Source organism: Cherax quadricarinatus, unplaced genomic scaffold (genome assembly GCF_038502225.1).
Source record: "Cherax quadricarinatus isolate ZL_2023a unplaced genomic scaffold, ASM3850222v1 Contig923, whole genome shotgun sequence".
NCBI lineage: Eukaryota > Metazoa > Arthropoda > Malacostraca > Decapoda > Parastacidae > Cherax > Cherax quadricarinatus.
Genome location: NW_027195949.1, coordinates 6,055 through 19,076, shown reverse-complemented (window position 1 = coordinate 19,076; position 13,022 = coordinate 6,055). Strand labels below are relative to the sequence as shown.

The 13,022-nt window shown below is 50.8% G+C and overlaps 1 long non-coding RNA gene across 1 annotated transcript in view; it reads left to right on the top strand.

Moving 5' to 3' along the window:
• Window positions 1-12,346, top strand: part of LOC138851538 (uncharacterized) — a 58,798-nt gene extending 46,452 nt beyond the window's left edge. The window contains exon 3 of the long non-coding RNA XR_011391271.1: window positions 12,081-12,346. This is a non-coding gene — a long non-coding RNA (uncharacterized lncRNA). The remainder of the gene's footprint in view (window positions 1-12,080) is intronic.
• The last annotated feature ends 676 nt before the right edge of the window (window positions 12,347-13,022 follow it).

Here is a 13,022-nt window from a genome sequence, read left to right as displayed (position 1 = left end):
GGCACTCTGGTGAGCAAATATGTCACTGGTGCAGAGATTCACCCCCCCCCTCTCGTCCCTCCCCACCTCTGTATTGACTGCACCTTCCCCTCCTTCACTCCCCCTCCCTCTGACTTGAAGGGGGGTAGTAGTGGTGGACGGTGTGGTAGTTGCGGTAGAGGGGTGGTTGTGGTGGTAGAGAGGTGGTAGTTATGGTGGTGGAGTAGGTGGTAGTTGTGGTACAGGGGGTGGTAGTTGTGGTACAGGGGATGGTAGTTGTGGTGGTGGAGGGCGTGGTAGTTGTGGTAGTGGATGGGGTAGTAGTTGTGGTGGAGGGGGTGGTAGTTGTGGTAGAGAGGTGGCAGTTAGGGTGGTGGAGTGGGTGGTAGTTTTGGTGGAGGGGGTGGTAGTTGTGGTACAGGGGGTGGTAGTTGTGGTAGAGGGGTGGTTGTGGTGGTAGAGAGGTGGTAGTTATGGTGGAGTGGGTGGTAGTTGTGGTGGAGGGGGTGGTAGTTGTGGTGGAGGGGTGGTAGTTGTGGTAGAGGGGTGGTTGTGGTGGTAGAGAGGTGGTAGTTATGGTGGAGTGGGTGGTAGTTGTGGTGGAGGGGGTGGTAGTTGTGGAGGGGTGGTAGTTGTGGTAGAGGGGTGGTTGTGGTGGTAGAGAGGTGGTAGTTATGGTGGTGGAGTGGGTGGTAGTTGTGGTAGAGGGGTGGTTGTGGTGGTAGAGAGGTGGTAGTTATGGTGGAGTGGGTGGTAGTTGTGGTGGAGGGGGTGGTAGTTGTGGAGGGGTGGTAGTTGTGGTAGAGGGGTGGTTGTGGTGGTAGAGAAATGGTAGTTATGGTGGAGTGGGTGGTAGTTGTGGTGGAGGGGGTGGTTGTTGTGGTAGAGAGGTGGTATGTGTCCCCTTGTTGCTGTGTCCCCTTGTTGTTGTGTCCCCTTGTTGTTGTGTCCCCTTGTTGTTGTGTCCCCTTGTTGCTGTGTCCCCTTGTTGTTGTGTCCCCTTGTTGTGTGTCCCCTTGTTGTTGTGTCCCCTTGTTGTTGTGTCCCCTTGTTGTTGTGTCCCCTTGTTGCTTGTGTCCCCTTGTTGTTGTGTCCCCTTGTTGTTGTGTCCCCTTGTTGTTGTGTCCCCTTGTTGTTGTGTCCCCTTGTTTGTGTGTGTTGTTGTTGTGTCCCCTTGTTGTTGTGTCCCCTTGTTGTTGTGTCACCTTGTTGTTGTGTCCCCTTGTTGTTGTGTCCCCTTGTTGTTGTGTCCCCTTGTTGTTGTGTCCCCTTGTTGCTGTGTCCCCTTGTTGCTGTGTCCCCTTGTTGCTGTGACCCCTTGTTGCTGTGTCCCCTTGTTATTGTGTCACCTTGTCATTGTGTCACCTTGTTGCTGTGTCCCCTTGTTTGTTGCTGTGTCCCCTTGTTGCTGTGTCCCCTTGTTGTTGTGTCCCCTTGTTGTTGTGTCCCCTGGTTGTTGTGTCCCCTTGTTGCTGTGTCCCCTGGTAGTTGTGTCCCCTGGTAGTTGTGTCCCCTGGTAGTTGTGTCCCCTTGTTGCTGTGTCCCCTGGTAGTTGTGTCCCCTGGTAGTTGTGTCCCCTTGTTGTTGTTTGTTGTTGTGTCCCCTTGTTGTTGTGTCCCCTTGTTGCTGTGTCCCCTTGTTGTTGTGTCCCCTTGTTGTTGTGTCCCCTTGTTGTTGTGTCCCCTTGTTGTTGTGTCCCCTTGTTGTTGTGTCCCCTTGTTGTTGTGTCCCCTTGTTGTTGTGTCCCCTTGTTGTTGTGTCCCCTTGTTGTTGTGTCCCCTTGTTGTTGTGTCCCCTTGTTGTTGTGTCCCCTTGTTGTTGTGTCCCCTTGTTGTTGTGTCCCCTTGTTGTTGTGTCCCCTTGTTGCTGTGTCCCCTTGTTGTTGTGTCCCCTTGTTGTTGTGTCCCCTTGTAGTTGTGTCCCCTTGTTGCTGTGTCCCCTTGTTGTTGTGTCCCCTTGTTGTATACCCAGGTTGTTGTGTCCCCTTGTTGTTGTGTCCCCTGGTTGTTGTGTCCCCTTGTTGTTGTGTCCCCTTGTTGTTGTGTCCCCTTGTTGTTGTGTCCCCTTGTTGTTGTGTCCCCTTGTTGTGTCCCCTTGTTGTTGTGTCCCCTTGTTGTTGTGTTCCCTTGTTGCTGTGTCCCCTTGTTGCTGTGTCCCCTTGTTGTTGTGTCCCCTTGTTGTTGTGTCCCCTTGTTGTTGTGTCACCTTGTTGTTGTGTCCCCGTGTTGTTGTGTCCCATTGTTGTTGTGTCCCCTTGTTGGGTCCCTTTGTTGCTGTGTCCCCTTGTTGTTCTACCCACTTGTTGTTGTGTCCCCTTGTTGTTGTGTCCCCTTGTTGTGTGCCCTTCTTGCTGTGTCCCCTTGTTGCTGTGTCCCCTTGTTGTTTTGTCCCCTTGTTGTTGTGTCCCCTTGTCGTTGTGTCTCCTTGTTGTTGTGTCCCCTTGTTGTTGTGTCCCCTTATTGCTGTGTCCCCTTGTTGTTGTGTCCCCTTGTTGTTGTGTCTCCTTGTTGTTGTGTCCCCTTGTTGTTGTGTCCCCTTGTTGTGTGTCCCCTTGTTGTGTGTTTGTTGTTGTGTCCCCTTGTTGTTTTGTCCCTTTGTTGTTGTGTCCCCTTGTTGCTGTGTCCCCTTGTTGCTGTGTCCCCTTGTTGTTCCCTCCCCTTGTTGTTGTGTCATCTTGTTGTTGTGTCCCCTTGTTGTGTCACCTTGTTGTTGTGTCTCCTTGTTGTTGTCCCCTTGTTGTTGTGTCCCCTTGTTGCTGTGTCCCCTTGTTGTTGTCCCCTTGTTGTTGTGTCCCCTTGTTGTTGAATCCCCTTGTTGTTGTGTCCCTTTGTTGCTGTGTCCCCTTGTTGTTGTGTCCCCTTGTTGTTGTGTCCCCTTGTTGTTGTGTCCCTTTGTTGTTGTGTCCCCTTGTTGTTGTGTCCCCTTGTTGTTGTGTCCCCTTGTTGTTGTGTCCCCTTGTTGTTGTGTCCCCTTGTTGTTGTGTCCCCTTGTTGTTGTGTCCCCTTGTTGTGTGTCCCCTTGTTGTTGTGTCCCCTTGTTGTTGTGTCCCCTTGTTGTTGTGTCCCCTTGTTGTTGTGTCCCCTTGTTGTTGTGTCCCCTTGTTGCTTGTGTCCCCTTGTTGTTGTGTCCCCTTGTTGTCCCCTTGTTGTTGTGTCCCCTTGTTGTTGTGTCCCCTTGTTGCTTGTGTCCCCTTGTTGTTGTGTCCCCTTGTTGCTGTGTTGTTGTGTCCCCTTGTTGTTGTGTCCCCTGTTGTTGTGTCCCCTTGTTGCTGTGTCCCCTTGTTGTTGTGTCCCCTTGTTATTGTGTCCCCTTGTTGTTGTGTCCCCTTGTTATTGTGTCCCCTTGTTGTTATGTCCCTTTGTTGCTGTGTCCCCTTGTTGCTGTGTCCCCTTTTTGTTGTGTCCCCTTGTTGTTGTGTCCCCTTGTTGTTATGTCCCTTTGTTGTTGTGTCCCCTTGTTGTTGTGTCCCCTTGTTGTTGTGTCCCCTTGTTGTTGTGTCCCCTTGTTGTTGTGTCCCCTTGTTGTTGTGTCCCCTTGTTGTTGTGTGTTGTTGTGTCCCCTTGTTGTGTGTCCCCTTGTTGTTGTGTCCCCTTGTTGCTGTGTCCCCTTGTTGTGTGTCCCCTTGTTGTTGTGTCCCCTTGTTGCTTGTGTCCCCTTGTTGTTGTGTCCCCTTGTTGTTGTGTCCCCTTGTTGCTGTGTCCCCTTGTTGCTGTGTCCCCTTGTTGCTGTGTCCCCTTGTTGGTGTGTCCCCTTGTTGTTGTGTCCCCTTGTTGTTGTGTCCCCTTGTTGTTGTGTCCCCTTGTTGTTGTGTCCCCTTGTTGTTGTGTCCCCTTGTTGTTGTGTCCCCTTGTTGTTGTGTCCCCTTGTTGTTGTGTCCCCTTGTTGTTGTGTCCCCTTGTTGTTGTGTCCCCTTGTTGTTGTGTCCCCTTGTTGTTGTGTCCCCTTGTTGTTGTGTCCCCTTGTTGTTGTGTCCCCTTGTTGTTGTGTCCCCTTGTTGCTGTGTCCCCTTGTTGTTGTGTCCCCTTGTTGCTTGTGTCCCCTTGTTGCTTGTGTCCCCTTGTTGTTGTGTCCCCTTGTTGTGTGTACTCTTGTTGCTGTGTCCCCTTGTTGCTGTGTCCCCTTGTTGCTGTGTCCCCTTGTTGCTGTGTCCCCTTGTTGCTGTGTCCCCTTGTTGTTGTGTCCCCTTGTTGTTGTGTCCCCTTGTTGCTGTGTCCCCTTGTTGCTGTGTACTCTTGTTGCTGTGTCCCCTTGTTGCTGTGTCCCCTTGTTGCCCCCTTGTTGTTGTGTCCCCTTGTTGTTGTGTCCCCTTGTTGTTGTGTCCCCTTGTTGTTGTGTCCCCTAGTTCTTGAGTCCACTTGTTGTTGTGTCCCCTTGTTGCTGTGTCCCCTTGTCCCCTTGTTGTGTGTGTTGCCCCTTGTTGTTGTGTCCCCTTGTTGTTGTGTCCCCTTGTTGTTGTGTCCCCTTGTTGTTGTGTCCCCTTGTTGTTGTGTCCCCTTGTTGTTGTGTCCCCTTGTTGTTGTGTCCCCTTGTGTCCCCTTGTTGTGTGTGTTGCCCCTTGTTGTTGTGTTGTTGTGTCCCCTTGTTGTGTGTCCCCTTGTTGTTGTGTCCCCTTGTTGCTGTGTCCCCTTGTTGCTGTGTCCCCTTGTTGCTGTGTCCCCTTGTTGTGTGTGTCCCCTTGTTGCTGTGTCCCCTTGTTGTTGTGTTGTTGTGTCCCCTTGTTGTGTGTCCCCTTGTTGCTGTGTCCCCTTGTTGCTGTGTCCCCTTGTTGTTGTGTCCCCTTGTTGCTGTGTCCCCTTGTTGTTGTGTCCCCTTGTGTCCCCTTGTTGCTGTGTCCCCTTGTTGTTGTTGTTGTGTCCTTGTTGTTGCTGTGTCCCCTTGTTGCTGTGTCCCCTTTTTGTTGTGTCCCCTTGTTGTTGTGTCCCCTTGTTGTTGTGTCCCCTTGTTGTTGTGTCCCCTTGTTGCTGTGTCTTGTTGTGTGTCCCCTTGTTGCTGTGTCCCCTTGTTGCTGTGTCCCCTTGTTGTGTGTCCCCTTGTTGCTGTGTCCCCTTGTTGCTGTGTCCCCTTGTTGTTGTGTCCCCTTGTTGCTGTGTCCCCTTGTTGTTGTGTCCCCTTGTTGCTGTGTCCCCTTGTTGCTGTGTCCCCTTGTTGCTGTGTCCCCTTGTTGCTGTGTCCCCTTGTTGCTGTGTCCCCTTGTTGCTGTGTCCCCTTGTTGCTGTGTCCCCTTGTTGCTGTGTCCCCTTGTTGCTGTGTCCCCTTGTTGCTGTGTCCCCTTGTTGTTGTGTCCCCTTGTTGTTGTGTCCCCTTGTTGCTGTGTCCCCTTGTTGTTGTGTCCCCTTGTTGCTGTGTCCCCTTGTTGCTGTGTCCTCTTGTTGTTGTGTCCCCTTGTTGCTGTGTCCCATTGTTTTTGTGTCCCCTTGTTGCTGTGTCCCCTTGTTGTTGTGTCCCCTTGTTGCTGTGTCCCCTTGTTGCTGTGTCCCCTTGTTGCTGTGTCCCCTTGTTGTTGTGTCCCCTTGTTGTTGTGTCCCCTTGTTATTGTATCCCCTTGTTGCTGTGTCCCCTTGTTGCTGTGTCCCCTTGTTGCTGTGTCCCCTTGTTGCTGTGTCCCCTTGTTGCTGTGTCCCCTTGTTGCTGTGTCCCCTTGTTGCTGTGTCCCCTTGTTGCTGTGTCCCCTTGTTGCTGTGCCCCCTTGTTGTTGTGTCCCCTTGTTGCTGTGTCCCCTTGTTGCTGTGTCCCCTTGTTGCTGTGTCCCCTTGTTGCTGTGTCCCCTTGTTGCTGTGTCCCCCTTCTTGCTGTGTCCCCTTGTTGCTGTGTCCCCTTGTTGCTGTGTCCCCTTGTTGTTGCTGTGTCTGTTGTGTGTCCCCTTGTTGCTGTGTCCCCCTGTTGCTGTGTCCCCTTGTTGCTGTGTCCCCTTGGTGTTGTCCCCTTGTTGCTGTGTCCCCTTGGTGTTGTGTCCTCTTGTAGCTGTGTCCCCTTGTTTGCTGTGTCCCCTTGTTTCTGTGGCCCCTTGTTGCTGTGACCCCTTTTTACTGTATCACCCTGTTGCTGTGTCCCCTTGTGTCCCCTTGTTGCTGTGTCCCTTTGTCCCTGTGTCCCCTTGTTGCTGTTTCCCCTTGTTGCTGTGTCCCCTTGTCAGTGTGTCCCCTTGTTGTTGTGTTCCCTTGTAACTGTGTCCCCTTGTTGCTGTGGCCCATTGTTGCTGTGTCCCCTTGTTGTTGTGTTCCCTTGTTGTTGTGTCCCCTTGTTGCTGTGTCATCTTGTTGCTGTGTCCCCTTGTTGCTGTGTCCCCTTGTTGCTGTGTCCCCTTGTTGCTGTGTCCCCTTGTTGCTGTGTCCCCTTGTTGCTGTGTCCCCTTGTTGTGTGTCCCCTTGTTGCTGTGTCCCCTTGTTGCTGTGTCCCCTTGTTGTGTGTCCCCTTGTTGTTGCTGTGTCCCCTTGTTACTGTGTCCCCTTGTTGCTGTGTCCCCTTGTTGCTGTGTCCCCTTGTTGCTGTGTCCCCTTGTTGCTGTGTCCCCTTGTTGCTGTGTCCCCTTGTTGCTGTGTCCCCTTGTTGTTGTGTCCCCTTGTTGCTGTGTCCCCTTGTTGCTGTGTCCCCTTGTTGCTGTGTCCCCTTGTTGCTGTGTCCCCTTGTTGCTGTGTCCCCTTGTTGCTGTGTCCCCTTGTTGCTGTGTCCCCTTGTTGCTGTGTCCCCTTGTTGCTGTGTCCCCTTGTTGCTGTGTCCCCTTGTTGCTGTGTCCCCTTGTTGCTGTGTCCCCTTGTTGCTGTGTCCCCTTGTTGCTGTGTCCCCTTGTTGCTGTGTCCCCTTGTTGCTGTGTCCCCTTGTTGCTGTGTCCCCTTGTTGCTGTGTCCCCTTGTTGTGACCCCTGTGTCCCCTTGTTGCTGTGTCCCCTTGTTGCTGTGTCCCCTTGTGTCCCCCTTGTTGCTGTGTCCCCTTGTTGCTGTGTCCCCTTGTTGCTGTGTCCCCTTGTTGCTGTGTCCCCTTGTTGCTGTGTCCCCTTGTTGCTGTGTCCCCTTGTTGCTGTGTCCCCTTGTTGCTGTGTCCCCTTGTTGCTGTGTCCCCTTGTTGCTGTGTCCCCTTGTTGCTGTGTCCCCTTGTTGCTGTGTCCCCTTGTTGCTGTGTCCCCTTGTTGCTGTGTCCCCTTGTTGCTGTGTCCCCTTGTTGCTGTGTCCCCTTGTTGCTGTGTCCCCTTGTTGCTGTGTCCCCTTGTTGCTGTGTCCCCTTGTTGCTGTGTCCCCTTGTTGCTGTGTCCCCTTGTTGCTGTGTCCCCTTGTTGCTGTGTCCCCTTGTTGCTGTGTCCCCTTGTTGCTGTGTCCCCTTGTTGCTGTGTCCCCTTGTTGCTGTGTCCCCTTGTTGCTGTGTCCCCTTGTTGCTGTGTCCCCTTGTTGCTGTGTCCCCTTGTTGCTGTGTCCCCTTGTTGCTGTGTCCCCTTGTTGCTGTGTCCCCTTGTTGCTGTGTCCCCTTGTTGCTGTGTCCCCTTGTTGCTGTGTCCCCTTGTTGCTGTGTCCCCTTGTTGCTGTGTCCCCTTGTTGCTGTGTCCCCTTGTTGCTGTGTCCCCTTGTTGCTGTGTCCCCTTGTTGCTGTGTCCCCTTGTTGCTGTGTCCCCTTGTTGCTGTGTCCCCTTGTTGTTGTGTCCCCTTGTTGCTGTGTCCCCTTGTTGCTGTGTCCCCTTGTTGCTGTGTCCCCTTGTTGCTGTGTCCCCTTGTTGCTGTGTCCCCTTGTTGCTGTGTCCCCTTGTTGCTGTGTCCCCTTGTTGCTGTGTCCCCTTGTTGCTGTGTCCCCTTGTTGCTGTGTCCCCTTGTTGCTGTGTCCCCTTGTTGCTGTGTCCCCTTGTTGTGTGTCCCCTTGTTGTTGTGTCCCCTTGTTGTTGTGTCCCCTTGTTGCTGTGTCCCCTTGTTGCTGTGTCCCCTTGTTGCTGTGTCCCCTTGTTGCTTGTGTCCCCCTGTTGCTGTGTCCCCTTGTTGCTGTGTCCCCTTGTTGTTGTGTCCCCTTGTTGCTGTGTCCCCTTGTTGTTGTGTCCCCTTGTTGCTGTGTCCCCTTGTTGTTGTGTCCCCTTGTTGTTGTGTCCCCTTGTTGTTGTGTCCCCTTGTTTTTGTGTCGGCTTGTTGTGTGTCCCCTCGTTGTTGTGTCCCCTTGTTGTTGTGTCCCCTTGTTGCTGTGTCCCCTTGTTGCTGTGTCCCCTTGTTGTTGTGTCCCCTTGTTGCTGTGTCCCCTTGTTGTTGTGTCCCCTTGTTGCTGTGTCCCCTTGTTGCTGTGTCCCCTTGTTTCTGTGTGTTGCCCCCTTGTTGTTGTGTTGTTGTTGTATCCCCTTGTTGTTGTGTCCCCTTGTTGCTGTGTCCCCTTGTTGTTGTTGTGTCCCCTTGTTGTTGTGTCACCTTGTTGCTGTGTCCCCTTGTTGTTGTGTCACCTTGTTGTTATGTCCCCTTGTCGTTGTGTCCCCTTGTTGTTGTGTCCCCTTGTTGTTGTGTCCCCTTGTTGTTGTGTCCCCTTGTTGTTGTGTCCCCTTGTTGTTGTGTCCCCTTGTTGTTGTGTCCCCTTGTTGTTGTGTCCCCTTGTTGTTGTGTGTTGTTGTGTCCCCTTGTTGCTGTGTCCCCTTGTTGCTTGTGTCCCCTTGTTGCTGTGTCCCCTTGTTGTTGTGTCCCCTTGTTGTTGTGTCCCCTTGTTGTTGTGTCCCCTTGTTGCTTGTTGTCCCCTTGTTGCTGTGTCCCCTTGTTGCCCCTTGTTGTCCCCTTGTTGTTGTGTCCCCTTGTTGTTGTGTCCCCTTGTTGCTGTGTTCCCTTGTTGTGTGTCCCCTTGTTGTCCCCTTGTTGCTGTGTCCCCTTGTTGCTGTGTCCCCTTGTTGCTGTGTCCCCTTGTTGCTGTGTCCCCTTGTTGCTGTTGTTGTGTCCCCTTGTTGCTGTGTGTCCCTTGTTGCTGTGTCCCCTTGTTGTGTGTCCCCTTGTTGTTGTGTCCCCTTGTTGTTGTGTCCCCTTGTTGTTGTGTCCCCTTGTTGTTGTGTCCCCTTGTTGTTGTGTTGTTGTGTCCCCTTGTTGTTGTGTGTCCCCTTGTTGTTGTGTCCCCTTGTTGCTGTGTCCCCTTGTTGTGTGTCCCCTTGTGTGTTGCCCCCTTGTTGCTGTGTGTTGCTGTGTCCCCTTGTTGCCCCTTGTTGTGTGTCCCCTTGTGTCCCCTTGTTGCTGTGTCCCCTTGTTGCTGTGTCCCCTTGTTGCTGTCCCCTTGTTGTCCCCTTGTTGTTGTGTCCCCTTGTTGTGTCCCCTTGTTGCTGTGTGTCCCCTTGTTGCTGTGTCCCCTTGTTGTGTGTCCCCTTGTTGTTGTGTCCCCTTGTTGCTGTGTCCCCTTGTTGCTGTGTCCCCTTGTTGCTTGTTGTCCCCTTGTTGTTGTGTCCCCTTGGTGTTGTGTCCCCTTGTTGTTGTGTCCCCTTGTTGCTGTGTCCCCTTGTTGCTGTGTCCCCTTGTTGTTGTGTCCCCTTGTTGCTGTGTCCCCTTGTTGTTGTGTCCCCTTGTTGCTGTGTCCCCTTGTTGCTGTGTCCCCTTGTTGCTGTGTCCCCTTGTTGCTGTGTCCCCTTGTTGCTGTGTCCCCTTGTTGTGTGTCCCCTTGTTGCCCCCTTGTTGCTGTGTCCCCTTGTTGTTGTGTCCCCTTGTTGCTGTGTCCCCTTGTTGTTGTGTCCCCTTGTTGTTGTGTCCCCTGTGTCCCCTTGTTGTTGTGTCCCCTTGTTGCTGTGTCCCCTTGTTGCTGTCCCCTTGTTGTTGTGTCCCCTTGTTGCTGTGTCCCCTTGTTGTTGTGTCCCCTTGTTGTTGTGTCCCCTTGTTGCTGTGTCCCCTTGTTGCTGTGTCCCCTTGTTGCTGTGTCCCCTTGTTGTTGTGTCCCCTTGTTGCTGTGTCCCTAGTTGTTTTGTCCCCTTGTTGTTGTGTCCCCTTGTTGTTGTGTCCCCTTGTTGTTGTGTCCCCTTGTTGTGTGTCCCCTTGTTGTTGTGTCCCCTTGTTGCTGTGTCCCCTTGTTGTTGTGTCCCCTTGTTGCTTGTGTCCCCTTGTTGCTGTGTCCCCTTCGTGCTTGTGTCCCCGTCTTGCTGTGTCCCCTTGTTGCTTGTGTCCCCTTGTTGCGGTGTCCCCTTGTTGCTGTGTCCCCTTGATGCTGTGTCCCCTTGTCACAATACCATGACTACAACAATTCACAACTAACCCACAATACCATGACTACAACAATTCACTAACTAATGACCAACACAATACCCATGACTACAACAATTCACAACTAACCCACAATACCATGACTACAACAATTCACAACTAACCCACAATACCATGACTACAACAATTCACAACTAACCCACAATACCATGACTACAACAATTCACAACTAACACACAATACCCACAATACCATGACTACAACAATTCACAACTAACCCACAATACCATGACTACAACAATTCACAACTAACCCACAATACCATGACTACAACAATTCACAACTAACCCACAATACCATGACTACAACAATTCACAACTAACCCACAATACCATGACTACAACAATTCACAACTAACCCACAATACCATGACTACAACAATTCACAACTAACCCACAATACCATGACTACAACAATTCACAACTAACCCACAATACCATGACTACAACAATTCACAACTAACCCACAATACCATGACTACAACAATTCACAACTAACCCACAATACCATGACTACAACAATACAAACAATTCACAACTAAACCCACAATACCATGACTACAACAATTCACAACTAACCCACAATACCATGACTACAACAATTCACAACTAACCCACAATACCATGACTACAACAATTCACAACTAACCCACAATACCATGACTACAACAATTCACAACTAACCCACAATACCATGACTACAACAATTCACAACTAACCCACAATACCATGACTACAACAATTCACAACTAACCCACAATACCATGACTACAACAATTCACAACTAACCCACAATACCATGACTACAACAATTCACAACTAACCCACAATACTAATGGGGTTTAAAGTCTATCTACTACACGAGGGTCATTAAGGCTGGTTGGCTGGTTAATGGGGTTTAAAGTCTATCTACTACACGAGGGTCATAAAGGCTGGTTGGTTGGTTAATGGGGTTTAAAGTCTATCTACTACACGAGGGTCATTAAGACTGGTTGGTTGGTTGGTTAATGGGGTTTAAAGTCTATCTACTACACGAGGGTCATTAAGACTGGTTGGTTGGTTAATGGGGTTTAAAGTCTATCTACTACACGAGGGTCATTAAGACTGGTTGGTTGGTTAATGGGGTTTAAAGTCTATCTACTACACGAGGGTCATTAAGACTGGTTGGTTGGTTAATGGGGTTTAAAGTCTATCTACTACACCAGGGTCATTAAGACTGGTTGGTTGGTTAATGGGGTTTAAAGTCTATCTACTACACGAGGGTCATTAAGGCTGCAGGTCACCTGTACACCACCAGTCAAGAATACTTTAATACCTAAAATACTGATTAATGTAAACTACCAGTGTATATACACTGAGATATACACCTCTCAGTGTATATACACTGAGATATACACCTCTCAGTGTATATACACTGAGATATACACTCTCAGTGTATATACACTGAGATATACACCTCTCAGTGTATATACACTGAGATATACACCTCTCAGTGTATATACACTGAGATATACACCTCTCAGTGTATATACACTGAGATATACACCTCTCAGTGTATATACACTGAGATATACTCCTCTCAGTGTATATACACTGAGATATACACCTCTCAGTGTATATACACTGTGATATACACCTCTCAGTGTATATACACTGAGATATACACCTCTCAGTGTATATACACTGAGATATACACCTCTCAGTGTATATACACTGAGATATACACCTCTCAGTGTATATACACTGTGATATACACCTCTCAGTGTATATACACTGAGATATACTCCTCTGTGTATATACACTGAGGTATACGCCTCTCAGTGTATATACACTGTGATATACGCCTCTCAGTGTATTAGTGTACCTTGTATGACCCTTACGGTTTGAGCGCTTCCCTTTCGTAATGTAACGTTATGTATTTCAGATCCGGTGAAGGCAGCGCGGCCAGCTGGACCGACCAGCGGACCGCGCGGGCCACACCTGGGCCACAATGGAGCGGGCCAGCAGCAGCAGCTGCATCCAGCGCCGCATGCGGACCAGCTGCGACGTCTGGAGGCGCAGGTCGCGGCCAGGGTTGCGGAGGTTAAGGTGGCTAGAGAGGAGAGAGACCAGGCTGGCAGGGGACTCGAAGCCCTGACTGTTCTGATACATCATCTGACCAGCACGGTGAGTAGGCTCCACACCCTTGGTCCTTTCAGGATTGGTGTTTTGACCTGGTGAGCTGTAATAGACAGATAGATCACACACACACACACACACACACACACACACACACACACACACACACACACACACACACACACACACACAGACTCTGAGGTGTCCCTGTTTGCAGATGACGTGAAGTTGATGAGAAGAATTCACTCGATCGAAGACCAGGCAGAACTACAAAGGGATCTGGACAGGCTGCAGACCTGGTCCAGCAATTGGCTCCTGGAGTTCAATCCCACCAAGTGCAAAGTCATGAAGATTGGGGAAGGGCAAAGAAGACCGCAGACGGAGTACAGTCTAGGGGGTCAGAGACTACAAACCTCACTCAAGGAAAAAGATCTTGGGGTGAGTATAACACCAGGCACATCTCCTGAAGCGCACATCAACCAAATAACTGCTGCAGCATATGGGCGCCTAGCAAACCTCAGAACAGCATTCCGACATCTTAATAAGGAATCATTCAGGACCCTGTACACCGTGTACGTTAGGCCCATATTGGAGTATGCGGCACCAGTTTGGAACCCACACCTAGCCAAGCACGTGAAGAAACTAGAGAAAGTGCAAAGGTTTGCAACAAGACTAGTCCCAGAGCTAAGAGGTATGTCCTACGAGGAGAGGTTAAGGGAAATCAACCTGACAATACTGGAGGACAGGA